The sequence below is a fragment of the Muntiacus reevesi genome, chromosome 9 (genome assembly GCF_963930625.1).
Source record: "Muntiacus reevesi chromosome 9, mMunRee1.1, whole genome shotgun sequence".
Classification (NCBI taxonomy): domain Eukaryota; kingdom Metazoa; phylum Chordata; class Mammalia; order Artiodactyla; family Cervidae; genus Muntiacus; species Muntiacus reevesi.
Window position 1 is genome coordinate 49,937,251 of NC_089257.1, and position 18,450 is coordinate 49,955,700.

General features: G+C 39.6%; 1 protein-coding gene and 1 non-coding gene across 4 annotated transcripts in view; one reads left to right on the plus strand and one right to left on the minus strand.

The window, feature by feature from the left end:
* Positions 1 to 18,450, minus strand: part of SBF2 (SET binding factor 2) — a 481,299-nt gene that overhangs the window by 424,762 nt on the left and 38,087 nt on the right. The gene's annotated exons all lie outside the window — the stretch shown is intronic.
* On the plus strand, positions 14,029 to 14,135 carry LOC136176191 (U6 spliceosomal RNA). The gene has a single exon (XR_010664557.1). It is a non-coding gene; the product is annotated as a U6 spliceosomal RNA (small nuclear RNA).

Below are 18,450 nucleotides of genomic sequence, written 5' to 3' on the forward strand. Positions count from 1 at the left end.
TCCTAAGTTTTCACTTTAATTCACTTCCCCCTCACTACCACCACTCTCTTAGGCCTTCAAAATTTCTTGCTTTAATTGGTATCCATCTCTCCCTTTTCTCCCAACTCTGTACACTGATACAAAGCAATCATCCTAGCATGCAAACTTGACTGAAGGTGGATTCTTTAACAACTGAGCTACCAGGGAAACCCGATTATATCACACCCACACTTAAAATTTCCAGTGGCTTCTCACTATCTATAAAGTCCAAAGTCCTTGGCATGACATTCAAGGTCTCTAATGACCTGGCTCTAGCCCAATCTTTCTGGACTCATATTTTCACACATCCCCTTATACACCCTATAACTCTGGCCACCAAAACTACTTGCAATTCTTCTAAAGGATCATTCATTCTTCAGTTCAGTGCAGTTCAGTCACTCAGTCGTGTCCAACTCTTTGTGACCCCATGAATCGCAGCACGCCAGGCCTCCCTGTCCATCACTAACTCCTGGAGTTTACTCAGACTCATGCCCAGCGAGTTGGTGATGCCATCCAACCATGTCATCCTCTGTCGTCCCCTTCTCCTCCTGCCCCCAATCCTTCCCAGCATCAGGGTCTTTTCCAATGAGTCAGCTCTTCACATCAGGTGGCCAAAGTATTGGAGTTTCAGCTTCAGCATCAGTCCTTCCAATGAACACCCAGGACTGATCTCCTTTAGGATGGACTGGTTGGATCTCCTTGCAGTCCAAGGGACTCTCAAGAGTCTTCTCCAATACCACAGTTCAAAAGCACCAATTCTTCGGCGTCCAGCTTTCTTCACAGTCCAACATGACCCATACATGACCACTGGAAAAACCATAGCCTTGACTAGATGGACCTTTGTTGGCAAAGTAATGTCTCTGCTTTTGAATATGCTATCTAGGTTGGTCATAACTTTCCTTCCAAGGAGTAAGCGTCTTTTAATTTCATGGCTGCAATCACATCTGCAGTGATTTTGGACCCCCCAAAAAATAAAGTCAGCCACTGTTACCCCATCTATTTGCCATGAAGTGATGGGACCAGATGCCATGATCTTAGTTTTCTGAATGTTGACCTTTAAGCCAACTTTTTCACTCTCCTCTTTCACTTTCATCAAGAGGCTCTTTAGTTCCTCTTCACTTTCTGCCATAAGGGTGGTGTCATCTGCATATCTGAGGTTATTGATATTTCTCCCAGCAATCTTGATTCCAGCTTGTGCTTCTTTCAGCCCAGCGTTTCTCATGATGTACTCTGCATAGAAGTTAAATAAGCAGGGTGAAAATATGCAGCCTTGATGTACTCCTTTTCCGATTTGGAACCAGTCTGGTGTTCCATGTCCAATTCTAACTGTTGCTTCCTGACCTGCACATAGGTTTCTCAAGAGGCAGATCAGGTGATCTGGTATTCCCAGTTCTTTCAGAATTTTCCACAATTTAGGGGCTTCCGTGGTGGCTCAGTGGTAAAGAATTCACCTGTCAATGCAGGAGACACTGGTTCAGTCCCTGATCTGGGAAGATCCCATGTGCCGTGGAGCAGCTAAGCCCGTGCCCTGCGACTACTGAGCCTGTGGCCTAAAGCCTGGGAGTCACAACTTCTGAGCCTGTGTGCCTGAGCCACTGACGCCATGTGCACTAGAGCCTGTGCTGCACCAACAGGAGCCACTGCAGTGAGAAACCCAAGCACCACAACTCGAGAAAAGCCCCCACTCACGACAGCTAGAGGAAAGTTGCACAGCCGCGAAGACCCAGCACAGTCATAAATAAATAAATAAACATTATAAAAAAAAGGAATTTTCCACAGTTTATTGTGGAAAGTTCATTCTTAAGCCCCAACAAGTTTCCATTCTTCTCTCCTCTTTCTTAGAAGTCTTATTCTTTCTTTCTCATAGATAACAATATAGAAATCACATCCTCCAGAAAGTCTTCTTGCATCTCCTCTCTTCCCTATCAGATGAAGATAAGGTTCCCATTATCTATGCTCTTCATAGTAATCTGTTATCCCTCTATCATGTCTCCTTTCACTGATATTGCTGCTGCTGCTAAGTCACTTCAGTCATGCCCAACTCTGTGCGACCCCATAGACGGCAGCCCACCAGGCTCCCCCTTCCTTGGGATTCTCAAGGCAAGAACACTGGAGTGGGCTGCCATTTCCTTCTCCAATGCATGAAAGTGAAAAGTGAAAGTGAAGTCGCTCAGTCATGTCTGACTCTTAGCGACCCCATGGACTGTAGCCTACCCGGCTCCTCCATCCATGGGTATTTCCAGGCAAGAGTACTGGAGTGGGTTGCAATTGCCTTCTCCATCACTGATATTAATATCCTCTCTTTACCTGATTGTCTTTCCCACTAGATGTTCTCTCTTGAGATCAGGAACTGTGACTTCTCTCTTGAGTTAGGCAATTTATAAAGATAATATTCAAAATAATTTCCTAACTAATTAGAATATGATGCTTTTTAAAAGCTGGTATCTACAATAGGAAATACAATCATAAAGGGAATTTTCCCACACAAAAAGAACAAGGAAGAATTCTGCTTCTGGTATCACTGAGTAAGTACCAACCAGAACAACACTCTCTCAGATAACAACTATAAATTGTGAATAAAATATAAAAATAACTACCGAAAGACACTGAAGATTGACCAAAAGAAGGCATATTAAATGACACTTGGAACACAACAATACAAGTGAACTTCTCATTTTAACTTTTTTCCTAAGGCAGGTCCAGTCAGTACCACAGGGGTTCCTAAAACTCCAATATAAACCTCACAGTCTTCTTCCTACCTAGAAGAACCAGAGGACAGAGTTCAGGGACATTAAACAGAAGCACTAAAAAGTAAGAGGAATCTCAACATGAAGACAGTCAGAAAGGGAGAGATACAAAATCTAATACAAATCCAGTCCAACCTCTGGCTGACCTCTGGACCAAATTTGCAAGGAGCAAACCATAAGAAGCCAAGCTAGAGATAAAAGAACTGAATTAAGACTACCATCCAAGAGAAAGAGCTTACAGTTAAGAGTCCAATCATGCTAACTGTCCATTAAACAAAAGCATCAACAGTCTTTAAAGGAATATAACAGAACTCAGTCTCCACAACTTCAAGTGTACAATGTCCAGGACACAATCCAAAGTTCTTTGAAAAACAAAACAATCAAGAAAAGGTGACCCACTTCAAGAGAAAAGATAACCAACTAAGTACAAGATTGCTCAGATGTTAGAATTAGGTGACAAGATTGTCAAATAAGTATTACAACTAACTTCAAAGAGAGAGAAAAGAAACATTAAGAGGCCAAAAGAAAATTTAAAAATAACCAACAGAGGAGAAGGAAATGGCAATCCACTCCAGTACTCTCGCTTGGGAAGTCTCATGGACGGAGGAGCCTGGTGGGCTACAGTCGGTGAAGTCGCAGAGAGTCAGTCACAACCGAGCATGCATGCACACACAGGGACTATGAAGGCCACAAAAACAGAACAGGAACACTGCTTCAAAGGTCAGGATACATTAGGGCAGGGAATACCCCTTACTGACCACCAGGTGGCTCCGTAGACCAGACACAGCTTGGTTGTTAGTCTATAGTCTGCAGTGTGAATGCTGGGTATCAAGCCTGGTAGGGCTACATACATACAATGGAAAATTATTCAGTCTTGTAAGGGAAGAAAAGGGACTTCCCTGGTGGTCCAGTGGCTAAGACTCCAAGCTCCCAATGCAGGGGACCCAGGTTCGTTCCCTGGTCAGGGAACTAGATCCCTCATGCTGCGACTAAGACCTGATGCAAATAAATAAGTATTTTTTAAAATAATAATAAAAAGGGGGAGAAAATTCTGACACATGCGACAGTATCAGTGAACCATGAAGACATTATCCTAAGTGAAATAAGCCAGACAAAAAAGGACAAATATTACAGGATTCCACTTAAATGAAGTACTTAGAATAGTCACATTCATAGAGATTATAAAGAATACTGACTTCCAAGGGAATGAGAAGTTATTGTGGAGTGGTACAGAATTCAGTTTGAGGAGATGTCAGGTTTTTCTGAAGATGGATAGTGGTGATGGTTACATAGCAAAGTAAATGTACTTAATACCACGAAACTGTGGCTAGGTTCACAAAAATGACCAAGATGGTAAATTTTATGCTATAAATATCTTACCACAATTTTTAAAAAAAAATCAGAAAAAAAAAAAATAACCAACAGATATCCTACAACTGAAAAATATACTATCTCAAATTAAAAAATTTACTGGACAGGACTTCCCTGGTGGCACAGTGGATGAGAGTTTGCCTGCCAATGCAGGGGACACAGGTTTGATTCCTGCTCTGGGACAATTCCACATGCTACAGAATAACTGAGCCCATGCACCACAACTACTAAACCCAAGCACCTAGAGCCCATGCTCTGCAACAAGAGAAGCCATCACAATGAGAAGCTTGAGCAATGCAATCCAATCTAGAAAAAGCTTGCCACACAACAATTAAGACCCAGCATAGCCTAAAATAAAATTAAATTTAAAAAAAAATTCACTGGACAAACAGAAAAATGAAAATGACAGAAAAAAACAGTGCATTTGAAAATCGACCAATAAAATCATGGAATTTGAAAAATGGAGAGGAAAAAAAGATTTAGGGAAAAAAGAAACAAAGTCTCAGGGCTCAGTACACAGAATGCTAAAAGAATTTCTTTAGGCTGAAGGAAAATGATACTAGATGGAAACTCAGATCTCCAGAAAGTATAAAGAATACTGGAAATGTCTTGAAATGCATTCATTAATTCAACAATATTTAACACATACCCAGGATAGACAATGTCCTTTAGGCAATAAACATTTCATTAACCTTCTATATAAATCATTTTTATTATTAGTTTATACTATATTTTCAGGGATGCTTCAGCAGTAGTCCTATATATGCCAGCTATGGAGTGTCTCTTTTTTTTTTGGTGGGGGGGGTGGCCACACCACATGGCTTGCAGGATCTTAGTTCTCCAACTGGGGACTGAACTCTGACCACAGCAGTGAAAGTACTAAGTCCTAACCACTGGACCACCAGGGAATTCCCATGAAATCTCTTTACCTCCTGCTTTAGACTCAATGTTTGTGTCCCCCAAAATTCATACCTTGAAATCCTAGCTCCCTATGTGATGGTATTACGAGGTGAGCCTTTGAGATGTGATCAGGGCCTGGAGGTGAAAGCCTCATGAACAGGATTAGTGCCATTATAAAAGAGACCCTTGAGAGTTCCCCTGTCCCTTCTGCTATGCAGGAAGATAGCTGTTTATGATCCAGGAAGCAGGCCCTCACCAGATAATCTGCTAGCACTCGGATCTTGAACTTCCCAGTCTCCAGAACTATGAGATATAAATTACTGTTGTTTATAAACCTCCCCCTCCCGACAGAGGATGAGATGGTTGGATGGCATCACTGACTCAATGAACATGAGTCTGGGTAAACTTGGGGAGTTGGTGATGGAGTTTGGAGAGCCAGTATGATTCACCATGAAGGTGGACTCCATCAGCACCCACTCATATTCCTTGAATCTTTTGGGGCCAACTTTCACCTGCAGGGTCAGCATCTCGGTGCCTGAGCGCTTTCTCTATACCAGGAAAGACAAACTGCCTGCCTTCTCAGCAGGTCAGAGTGCCTAGGAAATTACACACCAAGAGAAGGAAATGGCAGCCCACTCTAGTATTCTTGCCTGGAGAATCCCATGGAAGAAGGAGCCTGGTAGGTTACAGTCCATGGGGTCGCAAAGAGTTGGGACACGACTGAGGGACTTCACTTTCACGGAAAAAAAAAATTTAGACTTTAGGCTAACTTCAACAGAGACAATAGAAGCCAGAACACAATAGAAACACATCCTTAAACTGCTGAATGTTAACTGCCAACTTAGAATTCTATTCCCTGAAAAAATATTTCTCAAGCATGAATGTGAAACACATTTTCAAATATAAAAGAATTCTCACAATTACACACAGAAAACTCAGCATAATTATTTTGAGACTAATTCATATGGTTGTTTATCAATAGCTTGTTCCTTTTTATTGCTAAGGTGTTTTCAAATGTATAGATATATCTCAGTTTACTTGTACATTCATCTATTAATGGACATTTGGGTTGTTTCCAATTTGGGGCTATTACAAACATAGCATACTTCAAGCAGAAGAAATACTTTGCCAGACAGAAGCCTTAGAGATGCGGGAAGGGAAAAAATGTAACACTGAATATGTGAGCAAACTTAAATTAATGACTATTTAAAACAGCACTGAAGAGGAGCCAAGATGGCGGAGGAATAGGATGGGGAGACCACTTTCTCTCCTACAAATTCATCAAAAGAATAACTGAACGCAGAGCAAACTTCACAAAACAACTTCTGATCACTAGCTGTGGTCATGAGGTGCCCAGAAAAGCAACCCATTGTCTTCGAAAGGAGGTAGGACAAAATATAAAAGATAAAAAGAGAGACAAAAGAGCTAAGGACGGAGATCCCTCCAGGGAAGGGAGTCTTAACAAAGGAAGTTTCCAAACACCAGGAAACCCTTGCACTGGTAGGTCTGGGGGAAGTTTTTGAATCTCGGAGGGCAACCTGACTGGGAGGGGAACAATAAATAAAACCCACAGATTTTTACGTGCCTAAAAGCAACTCCCAGCAGAAAAGTACCCCAGACACCCGCATCCGCCACCAGCAAGTGGGGACAGAACGGAGAGGAGCGGCAGCATTGCTTAGATGAAGGACCGGGGCCTGAGTGCCCTGAGGACAATCGAAGGGAGCTTTTGTGAGTTTACCAACTTAAATTGTGGGATAGCAAGAGAGAAAGAGAAAATTAACCGGCCCGAACACACTGCCGGCCGTTCACAGAACAAAGGGACCAAGCAAGTCCAGAAAAGAGCTCGCAGGCTGTGGACCGGCCCAGCCCCGCAGGAGGCAGGGGGGAGGGGATAGGGGCAGGCTCGGCCCCAAGGACCGCATCCCCTACCGCACTGCAAACAGGCCTCCAGTTTCTAATCAAAGACGTCCTGAGATTCTGGATTGTCTACATCCGCCACCCAACCGGCGCAGGCGGGGACTGGGGCTGGGGACACGGAGGGCAGAAGGCGCGCCGCACCCGGGGAGAGTGCGCCCATCAAGCTCCTGGCTGCTTAAGCCGCTCGGACGGGGAAGGCACAAAAAGCAGGCGCAGCTTTTTGTTCCGCGCTTTTGTGGAAAACCCGAAGGCTGGAAACGCGCGCAGCGCAGGGCACGCTCCATATAGAACGGCTCGAGCCTGAGCACGCTCCATATAGAACGGCCGGAGCCTGAGCAGCGTAGAGGGGAAAGCAGCACCAGTCCCTCCCCACAGCGCGACGGAACTAGCTACCTGAACAAGAGACCACCTCCGCCCGCCTGTGTCAGGGCGGAAATAAGGCACTGAAGAGACTGGAAAACAGAAGCCAAATAAACAAAGGGAACCACTTCAGAAGGGACCGGTGCAACAGATTAAAATCCCTGTAGGTAACACCAACTACACCGGAAGGGGCCTGTAGATATCCAGAAGTGTAAGCTGGAACGAGGAGCTATCTGAAACTGAACCGAGCCCACACTGACCAGAACAGCTCCAGAAAAATACCTAGATATATTTTTACTTTTTTTTTTTTTAAGAAAGGAAAAGAAAATTTTTTTTCTTTTCTCTTTTACTTTCTTTTAAAATTCCCTATTACTCCCCCATTACTTCTTAACTTTCATTTTCATAGATTTTTACCATTTTTTTAATTAGGAAAAATTTTTTTCTTGTTTTTTTTCTTTTTCGCTTCTATTTTTATTTTTCTCATTTCTTTTTAAAGTCCCCTATTACTCCTCTACTACTCCTTAATTTTCATTTTCATTACACTATAACCTTAAAAAAAAAAAGAGAAGCCCTATTTTTAAACCTAACTTCATATATATTTCTAAAATGTTTTTGTGTGTTTTGGTTTTTGTTTTTAATATAGTATTTTTAAGAGTCTAACCTCTACTCTAGCCTTTTAATCTTTGTTTTTCAGTATATGATATAAATTGTGGACATTTAAGAATCCAATATTCAGTTCCCATTTTTATTCAGGAGTGTGTTGATTATTCTCTCCCAATCTTGACTCTCCATTTTCTACCTCAGAACACCTCTATTTCCTCCTTTCCTCTTCTCTTCCCAATCCAATTCTGTGAATCTTTGTGGGTGTCTGGGCTACGGAGAACACTCTAGGAACAGACGACTGCGTAGATCTGTCTCTCTCCTCTTGAGTCCCCCTTTTTCTCCTCCTGCTCATCTCTATCTCCCTCCTGCCTCTCCTCTTCTTCATGTAACTCTATGAACTTCTCTGGGTGTCCCTAACGGGGGAGAATCTTTACACCATTAACCTACAAATTTTATTATCAGTGCTGTATAGTTGGAGAAGAGGCTACTGGAAGAATAAAACTGAAATCCAGAGGCAGGAGACTTAAGTCCAAAACCTAAGAACACCAGAAAACTCCTGACTACATGGAACTTTAAGTAATAAGAGACGGTCCAAAAGCCTCCATACCTACACTGAAACCAACCACCACCCAAGAGCCATTAAGTTTTAGAGCAAGTCATACCACGCAAATTCTCCAGCAACGCAGGAACATAGCCCTGAATGTCAACATACAGGCTGCCCAAGGTCACACCTAACACATAGACCCATCTCAAAACTCATTACTGGGCACTCCATTGCACTCCAGAGAGAAGAAATCAAGTTCCACGCACCAGAACACCGACGCAAGCTTCCCTAACCAGGAAACCTTGACAAACCAATCGTCCAACCCGACCCACTGGGTAAAACCTCCACAATAAAAAGGAACCACAGACCTCCAGAATACAGAAAGCCCACTCCAGACATAGCAATCTAAACAAGATGAAAAGGCATAGAAATACCCAACAGGTAAAGGAACATGAAAAATGCCCACCAAGTCAAACAAAAGAGGAGGAAATAGGGAATCTACCTGAAAAAGAAATTAGAATAATGATAATAAAAATGATCCAAAATCTTGAAAACAAAATGGAGTTACAGATAAATAGCCTGGAGACAAAGATTGAAAAGATGCAAGAAATGTTTAATAAAGACCTAGAAGAAGTAAAAAAGAGTCAATTAAAAATGAATAATGCAATGAATGAGATCAAAAACACTCTGGAGGTAACCAAGAGTAGAATAACGGAGACAGAAGATAGGATAACTGAGGCAGAAGATAAAATGGTGGAAATAAATGAAGCAGAGAGGAAAAAAGAATCAAAAGAAATGAGGACAACCTCAGGGACCTCTGGGACAATGTGAAACGCCCCAACATTTGAATCATAGGAGTCCCAGAAGAAGAAGACAAAAGAAAGGCCATGAGAAAATACTCGAGGAGATAATAGCTGAAAACTTCCCTAAAATGGGGAAGGAAATAGCCACCCAAGTCCAAGAAACCCAGAGAGTCCCAAACAGGATAAACCCAAGGCGAAACACCCCAAGACACATATTAATCAAATTAACAAAGATCAAACACAAAGAACAAATATTAGAAGCAGCAAGGGAGAAACAACAAATAACACACAAAGGGATTCCCATAAGGATAACAGCTGATCTATCAACAGAAACCCTCCAGGCCAGAAGGGAATGGCAGGACATACTGAAAGTAATGAAAGAGAATAACCTACAACCTAGATTACCATACCCAGCAAGGATCTCATTCAGATATGAAGGAGAATTCAAAAGCTTTACAGACAAGCAAAAGCTGAGAGAATTCAGCACCACCAAACCAGCTCTTCAACAAATGCTATAGGATCTTCTCTACACAGGAAATGCAGAATGGTTGTATAAACGTGAACCCAAAACAACAAAGTAAATGGCAACGGGACCACACCTATCAATAATTACCTTAAATGTAAATGGGCTGAATGCCCCAACCAAAAGACAAAGATTGGCTGAATGGATACAAAAACAAGACCCCTATATATGCTGTCTACAAGAGACCCACCTCAAAACAAGAGACACATACAGACTAAAAGTGAAAGGCTGGAAAAAAATATTTCACGCAAACAGAGACCAAAAGAAAGCAGGAGCCGCAATACTCATATCAGATAAAATAGACTTTCAATAAAGGCTGTGAAAAGAGACAAAGAAGGACACTACATAATGATCAAAGGATCAATCCAAGAAGAAGATATAACAATTATAAATATATATGCACCCAACATAGGAGCACTGCAATATGTATGCCAAATGCTAACGAGTATGAAAGAGGAAATTAATAGTAACACAATAATAGTGGGAGACTTTAATACCCCACTCACAACTATGGATAGATCAACTAAACAGAAAATTAACAAGGAAACACAAACCTTAAATGACACAATGGACCAGCTAGACCTAATTGATATCTATAGGACATTTCACCCCAAAACAATCAACTTCACCTTTTTCTCAAGTGCACACGGAACCTTCTCCAGAATAGATCACATCCTGGGCCATAAATCTGGTCTTGGTAAATTCAAAAAAATTGAAATCATTCCAGTCATCTTTTCTGATCACAGTGCAGTAAGATTAGATCTCAATTACAGGAAAAAAATTGTTAAAACTTCCAACATATGGAGGCTAAATAACACGCTTCTGAATAACCAACAAATCATAGAAGAAATCAAAAAAGAAATCAAAATATGTATAGAAATGAATGAAAATGAAAACACAACAACCCAAAACCTATGGGACACTGTAAAAGCAGTGCTAAGGGGAAGGTTCATAGCATTATAGGCTTACATCAAGAAACAAGGAAAAAGCCAAATAAATAACCTAACTCTACAGCTAAAGCAATTAGAGAAGGAAGAAATGAAGAACCCCAGGGTTAGTAGAAGGAAAGAAATCTTAAAAATTAGGGCAGAAATAAATGCAAAAGAAACTAAAGAGACCATAGCAAAATTCAACAAAGCTAAAAGCTGGTTTTTTGAAAAAATAAACCAAATTGACAAACCATTAGCAAGACTCATTAAGAAACAAAGAGCGAAGAACCAAATTAACAAAATTAGAAATGAAAATGGAGAGATCACAACAGACAACACTGAAATACAAAGGATCATAAGAGACTACTACCAGCAGCTCTATGCCAATAAAATGGAAAACTTGGAAGAAATGGGCAAATTCTTAGAAAAGTATAACTTTCCAAAACTGAACCAGGAAGAAATAGAAGATCTTAACAGAGCCATCACAAGCAAGGAAATCGAAAATGTAATCAGAAATCTTCCAGCAAACAAAAGCCCAGGACCAGACGGCTTCACAGCTGAATTCTACCAAAAATTCAGAGAAGAGCTAACACCTACCTTACTCAAACTCTTCCAGAAAATTGCAGAAGAAGGTAAACTTCCAAACTCATTCTATGAGGCCACCATCACCCTAATTCCAAAACCAGACAAAGATGCCACAAAAAAAGAAAACTACAGGCCAATATCACTGATGAACATAGATGCAAAAATCCTTAACAAAATTCCAGCAAACAGAATCCAACAACATTAAAAAAATCATATACCATGACCAAGTGGGCTTTATCCCAGGAATGCAAGGATTCTTTAATATCTGCAAATCAATCAATGTAATATACCACATTAACAAACTGAAAGATAAAAACCATATGATTATCTCAATAGATGCAGAGAAAGCCTTTGACAAAATTCAACATTCATTTATGATTAAAACTCTCCAGAAAGCAGGAATAGAAGGAACATACCTCAACATAATAAAAGCTATATATGACAAACCCACAGCAAGCATTACCCTCAATGGTGAAAAATTGAAAGCATTTCCCCTGAAATCAGGAACAAGACAAGGACGCCCACTCTCACCACTACTATTCAACATAGTGTTCGAAGTTTTGGCCACAGCAATCAGAGCAGAAAAAGAAGTAAAAGGAATTCAGATAGGAAAAGAAGAAGCAAAACTCTCCCTGTTTGCAGATGACATGATCCTCTACATAGAAAACTCTAAAGACTCTTCCAGAAAATTACTAGAGCTAATCAAGGAATATAGTAAAGTTGCAGGATATAAAATTAACACACAGAAATCCCTTGCATTCTTATACACTAACAATGAAAAAACAGAAAGAGAAATTAAGGAAACAATACCATTCACCATTGCAACAAAAAGAACAAAATACTTAGGAGTATATCTACCTAAAGAAACAAAAGAACTATACATAGAAAACTATAAAACATTGATGAAAGAAATCAAAGAGGACACAAAGAGATGGAGAGACATACCATGTTCATGGGTTGGAAGAATCAATATTGTCAAAATGGCTATTCTACCCAAAGCAATCTATAGATTCAATGCAATCCCTATCAAGCTACCAACGGTATTTTTCACAGAACTAGAACAAATAATTTCACAATTTGTATGGAAATACAAAAAAACCTCAAATAGCCAAAGTAATCTTGAGAAAGAAGAAGAACTGGAGGAATCAACCTGCCTGACTTCAGACTCTACTACAAAGCCACAGTCATCAAGACAGTATGGTACTGGCACAAAGACAGAAATATAGATCAATGGAACAAAATAGAAAGCCCAGAGATAAATCCATGAACCTATGGACACCTTATCTTCGACAAAGGAGGCAAGGATATACCATGGAAAAAAAGACAACCTCTTTAACAAGTGGTGCTGGGAAAACTGGTCAATCACTTGGAAAAGAATGAAACTAGAACACTTTCTAACACCATACACAAAAATAAACTCAAAGTGGATTAAAGATCTAAATGTAAGACCATAAACTATAAAACTCCTAGAGGAGAACATAGGCAAAACACTCTCTGACATAAATCACAGCAGGATCCTCTATGACCCACCTCCCAGAATATTGGAAATAAAAGCAAAATTAAACAAATGGGACCTAATGAAACTTAAAAGCTTTTGCACAACAAAGGAAACTATAAATAAGGTGAAAAGACAACCCTCAGACTGGGAGAAAATAATAGCAAATGAAGCAACAGACAAAGGATTAATCTCAAAAATATACAAGCAACTCCTGAAGCTCAATTCCAGAAAAATAAATAACCCAATCAAAAAATGGGCCAAAGAACTAAACAGACATTTCTCCAAAGAAGACATACAGATGGCTAACAAACCATGAAAAGATGCTCAACATCACTCATTATTAGAGAAATGCAAATCAAAACTACAATGAGGTACCATTACACGCCAGTCAGGATGGCTGCTATCCAAAAGTCTACAAGCAATAAATGCTGGAGAGGGTGTGGACAAAAGGGAACCTCTTACACTGTTGGTGGGAATGCAAACTAGTACAGCCACTATGGAGAACAGTGTGGAGATTTCTTAAAAAACTGGAAATAGAACTGCCATATGACCCAGCAATACAACTTCTGGGCATACACACTAAGGAAACCAGATCTGAAAGAGACACGTGCACCCCAATGTTCATCACAGCACTGTTTATAATAGCCAGGACATGGAAGCAAACTAGATGCCCATCAGCAGACGAATGGATAAGGAAGCTGTGGTACATATACACCATGGAATATTACTCAGCCATTAAAAAGAATTCATTTGAATCAGTTCTAATGAGATGGATGAAACTGGAGCCCATTATACAGAGTGAAGTAAGCCAGAAAGATAAAGAACATTACAGCATACTAACACATATATATGGAATTTAGAAAGATGGTAATGATAACCCTATATGCAAAACAGAGAAAGAGACACAGATGTACAGAACAGACTTTTGGACTCTGTGGGAGAAGGCGAGGGTGGGATGTTTCGAAAGAACAGCATGTATATTATCTATAGTGAAACAGATCACCAGCCCAGGTTGGATGCATGAGACAAGTGCTCGGGCCTGGTGAACTGGGAAGACCCAGAGGAATTGGGTAGAGAGGGAGGTGGGAGGGGGGATCGAGATGGGGAATACATGTAACTCCACGGCTGATTCATGTCAATGTATGACAAAACCCACTGAAATGTTGTGAAGTAATTAGCCTCCAACTAATAAAAATAAATGAAAATAAAATAAAATAAAACAACAGCATTGTGCTCACTTTGGCAGCACATATACTAAAACTGGAACGATACAGAGAAGATTAGCATGGCCTCTGCGCAAGGATGACATGCAAATTTGTGAAGCACTCCATATTTTTCAGAAAGCCATGGTACATATACACCATGGAATATTACTCAGCCATTAAAAAGAATACATTTGAATCAGTTCTAATGATATGGATGAAACTGGAGCCCATTATACAGAGTGAAGTAAGTCAGAAAGATAAACACCAATACAGTATACTAACGCATATATATGGAATTTAGAAAGATGGTAACGATAACCCTATATGCAAGACAGAAAAAGAGACACAGATGTACAGAACAGATTTTTGGACTCTATGGGAGATGGCGAGGGTGGGATGATCTGAGAGAACAGCATCGAAACATGTATATTATCAAGTGTGAAACAAATCGCCAGTCCAGGTTGGATGCATGAGACAAGTGCTCGGGGCTGGTGCACTGGGACAAACCAGAGGGATGGGATGGGGAGGGAGGTAGGAGGGGGAATCAGGATGGGGAACACAGGTAAATCCATGGCTGATTCATGTCAATGTATGGCAAAAACCACTACAATACTGTAAAGTAATTAGCCTCCAGCTAATAAAAATAAAGGAAAAAAATTATAAAACAACAGCATTTAAAACAGTAGCAAACAAGTCGGTAGAAATAAATGAAGTTACACTGTTGTAAAGTTCTCACACTAGCACAGAGAGGATAAAATTAGAAGTGTGTCACTAGTCTTTGATAATTCAGAGAAAATTCAGTAATAATTATAGAGAAATGTGAGACATTTAATTCTTAAATTCAGCATATATGGGACTTTCCTGGAGGTCCAGGGATTAAAGTTCCACACTTCCACTGCAGAGGCACAGGTTCGACCTCTGATCATGGAACTAAAATCCCACATGCCATGCAGCACAGCCCCCCTCCCCCCACAAAATTCAACATATACTTACTGAATGCCTGCTATATGCCAAGCACAAAACACGTACTATGTACACACAGCAGTGAACAAAATAAATTGTTACAACCAACTCGAAGCCCACCAACTGTGGAATGGATAAATGCATTACAGTTTCTTCATAATATGGAATACTATTCAACAGTGAAAACAAACTACAATACATATAACATGGATGAATTGCAAAACATAATATTCAGTGAAAGAAGAAAGACATAAAAGATTATCTATGTATTCCTCCATTCATATGAAGTCCAAACACAGGCAAGAATGATCTATAGAATTATAACATTAGAAGTGTATCTTTGGAGAGGAGGAAGGGTTATTGATTGGAACAGAGCATAATGAGGACCTATGGGGTACTGATAATGGTCCATTTTTGAAGTGAGTGGTAGTTAAATTGATGTGTTCATTTTGGGGAGTATTGACCGAGCTGTGTAGTTTGTGTACTTTTGTATATGCATGCTACAATTTCATTAAAAGTCTTTTAAAAGATGGTGTAGTTTATATGCACTGATATGGAAACCTTTAGAGCATACTCCTGGGAAAATTAAATTCTGAGAAAAAGAAGAAACTACTGAATAACAGTTTTATCTATGTTTATAAATATATATTGCCTATATACATTATGCAGAAGAGAATTCTGAGAGGGTATCAACAAAATATCAGCAGGAGTTATATCTGAGTGGCATAAATGGGGTGAGGGGGTGCATTTTCTCCCCATATTGGTCTGTTTTTTAAATTTATACAACAAATATGGAAATCCTACATGATAGATATATATGAAAGCTAATTATAAAAGAAAAAGTCTTTTTATCCTCCTTAATCTAAAGATGATTCATCTTAAAAGAGGAGATAAAAGTCAATGGGAATAGAAAAGCTCTGCTTTCTCTGACAATCTACTAATACAACACCTCAGTTCCAAACAGCAGGCCTATCCTTTCTTTGTTGTTACTGCTACCAAAACAATCTTAAAAGCTTTTTATGGACTTAAGCATTTGTCACAGCTTCATTACAAGCTTTGGCCTTCTCCACACTATTTGTATACTCTATAGTGTCTTTTATATTCATCTTTGCTTATATCTGTCTTTGTCCTTTTTTTACATCCTTTCAATAACTGCATTCATCAGCACTCCCATCTTATTTTACCTTCTGTTCTTCTCAAAAGTAACATTCCAAGCTTTTTTATAGAGTGTCTTGTCTTCAAAGAGCAAAACACTGGAAACTTAAAATTTCACCAACTCCACACAATTCAAACATGTGTTAATACTTGTCACTGAAAGTACATAACTCTTTTATAGCTAACTATAAAATATGACAAACCCTTTCAATGCAGTTACCCAATAGTCAACACTTTTTCTTTTTGGCCATGCTGCTGGCATGCGGACTCTCAGTTCCCCAAACAAGAATCAAACCCATGCCCCCTGCACTGGAAGCTTGGAAGTGCAGAGTCTTAACCACTGGACTGCCAGCGAAGTCCCCCAGTATTCAACATTTTATGTGCTTCATTTTGGGGTTTTCCTAACACTGCTTTGATTAAACCTTTAAACAGTAAATGAAATGCAGAAATACCACAACAATTTATAAGTACTCAATTTTACTTATATTACATAAAATTTATGCAATGAGAAAAAATAACAACATTTGATCACTCTTAACACAACTTACTTTGAGGTATGTCCCCCTTTCATCTCTCTTCATTTGGGTTTGTTTCAGATCTATAATTACTTTGCATATATGACCTCAGATTTTCACTTTTTTCCCCAACTATACCATAAGAATTTTCCATGTTTTTATACCCTCCAACATTTTTAATTATAATCATTCCATTCGTGCTGAAGATTACTGGCTCCAGTGTTTAGCTACTATAAATAATGCTGCAAAAAAACATCGTGAAAGTGAAAGTCAGTCATGTCTGACTCTTTGCAACCCCATGGACTATATAGTCCATGGAATTCTCCAGGCCAGAATACTGGAATGGGTAGCCTATCCCTTCTCCAAGGGATCTTCCCAACCCAGGGATCAAGTCCAGGTCTCCCGCACTGCAGGCAGATTCTTTACCAGTTGAGCCACAAGGGAAGCAAAGTAAATAATGCTGCAATAAACATCTTTATATAGTCATTTTTCCATGTTTTTTATTTTATTCTTAGGTTAGAGTCATAGATTCTATGATTCTTAGATTCCCTAAGGCATTATGGAAAAAGCGGTTCTTGAATTAAAGAAGAGAGAATTTCAGGAATTCCCTAGCGGTCCAGTGATTGGGACTCCACACTTTCACTGCTGAGGGCAAGGGTTCAATCCTGGCCAACGAACTAAGAACCCAGAAGCTGAGAGGCAACACCAAAATAAATAATAAAGGAGAGAGAATTTTCAATAGACAAGAGGACAAGCAAGGCCCTGGATTTCAGCTCTGTGGGGAATACAGAGTGATTCCATTTGACTGATACATTATATATGTATAAAGGAAAACAATAAGAAATAAAAATTGGAAAGAGGGGTTGAAGCAAGATAAAGGAGGGATTTTATTAACTGGACAAGTTTTTAAATAACACAGGTTAATGTAACTGGTACATATTTCTCAAAATAAATAAAAATCTTAAGTGGCTCTGAACATGTATGTGGGGCTTCTAAAATTTTTATCTAAAGACCTACCTTAAATCACAAAATTATAAACCATCTCCTATATCAGAACTTTTGTTAAGCTTCAATCTTTTTCAGGTTTCCCTTCTAAAAAGTGAGTTGATTCAAGGGAATGAGAAGACAAGCCACACACTGGGAAAAAAATATTTGCAAAGAAGACTTAAGTAGACATTTTTCCAAGTAAGACATACAGATGGCCAATAGGCACAAGAATAGATACCAAACATTGTGAATTATTAGAGAAATGCAAATCAAAACCACAGTGTGGCATACCTCATACCAGAATGGCCATCATTAAAAAGTTTCCAAATAACAAATGCTGGAGAGAGTGTGGAGAAAAGGAACCCTCTCCTACAACATGTTGGTGGGAATGTAAATTGTTGGTACAGCCACTATGGGAAATACTACGGAGATTCCTCAGAAAACTAAATGTAGAATTAACATATGATCTAGCAATCCCATTTATCGGCACATATCCAGACAAAACTATAATTGAAAAAGACACATGCACGTCTGTGTTCACAGCAGCACCATTCAAAAGAGCCAAGATATGGAAGCAATCTAAATGTCCATCAACAGGAGACAGACGAAGAAGATTGCGGCATGTACACACAATGGAATACTACGCAGCCACTAAAAACAATGCCATCTGCAGAAACATGAACGCAACCAGAGATGATTATAATAAGCAAAGTAAGTCAGAAAGAGAAAGACAAATAACAAACGATATTACTTATTTGTGGAATCTCAAGTATGACACAAAGGAAATAATCTACAAAACAGAAACAGACGTGGGGCACAGAAAACAG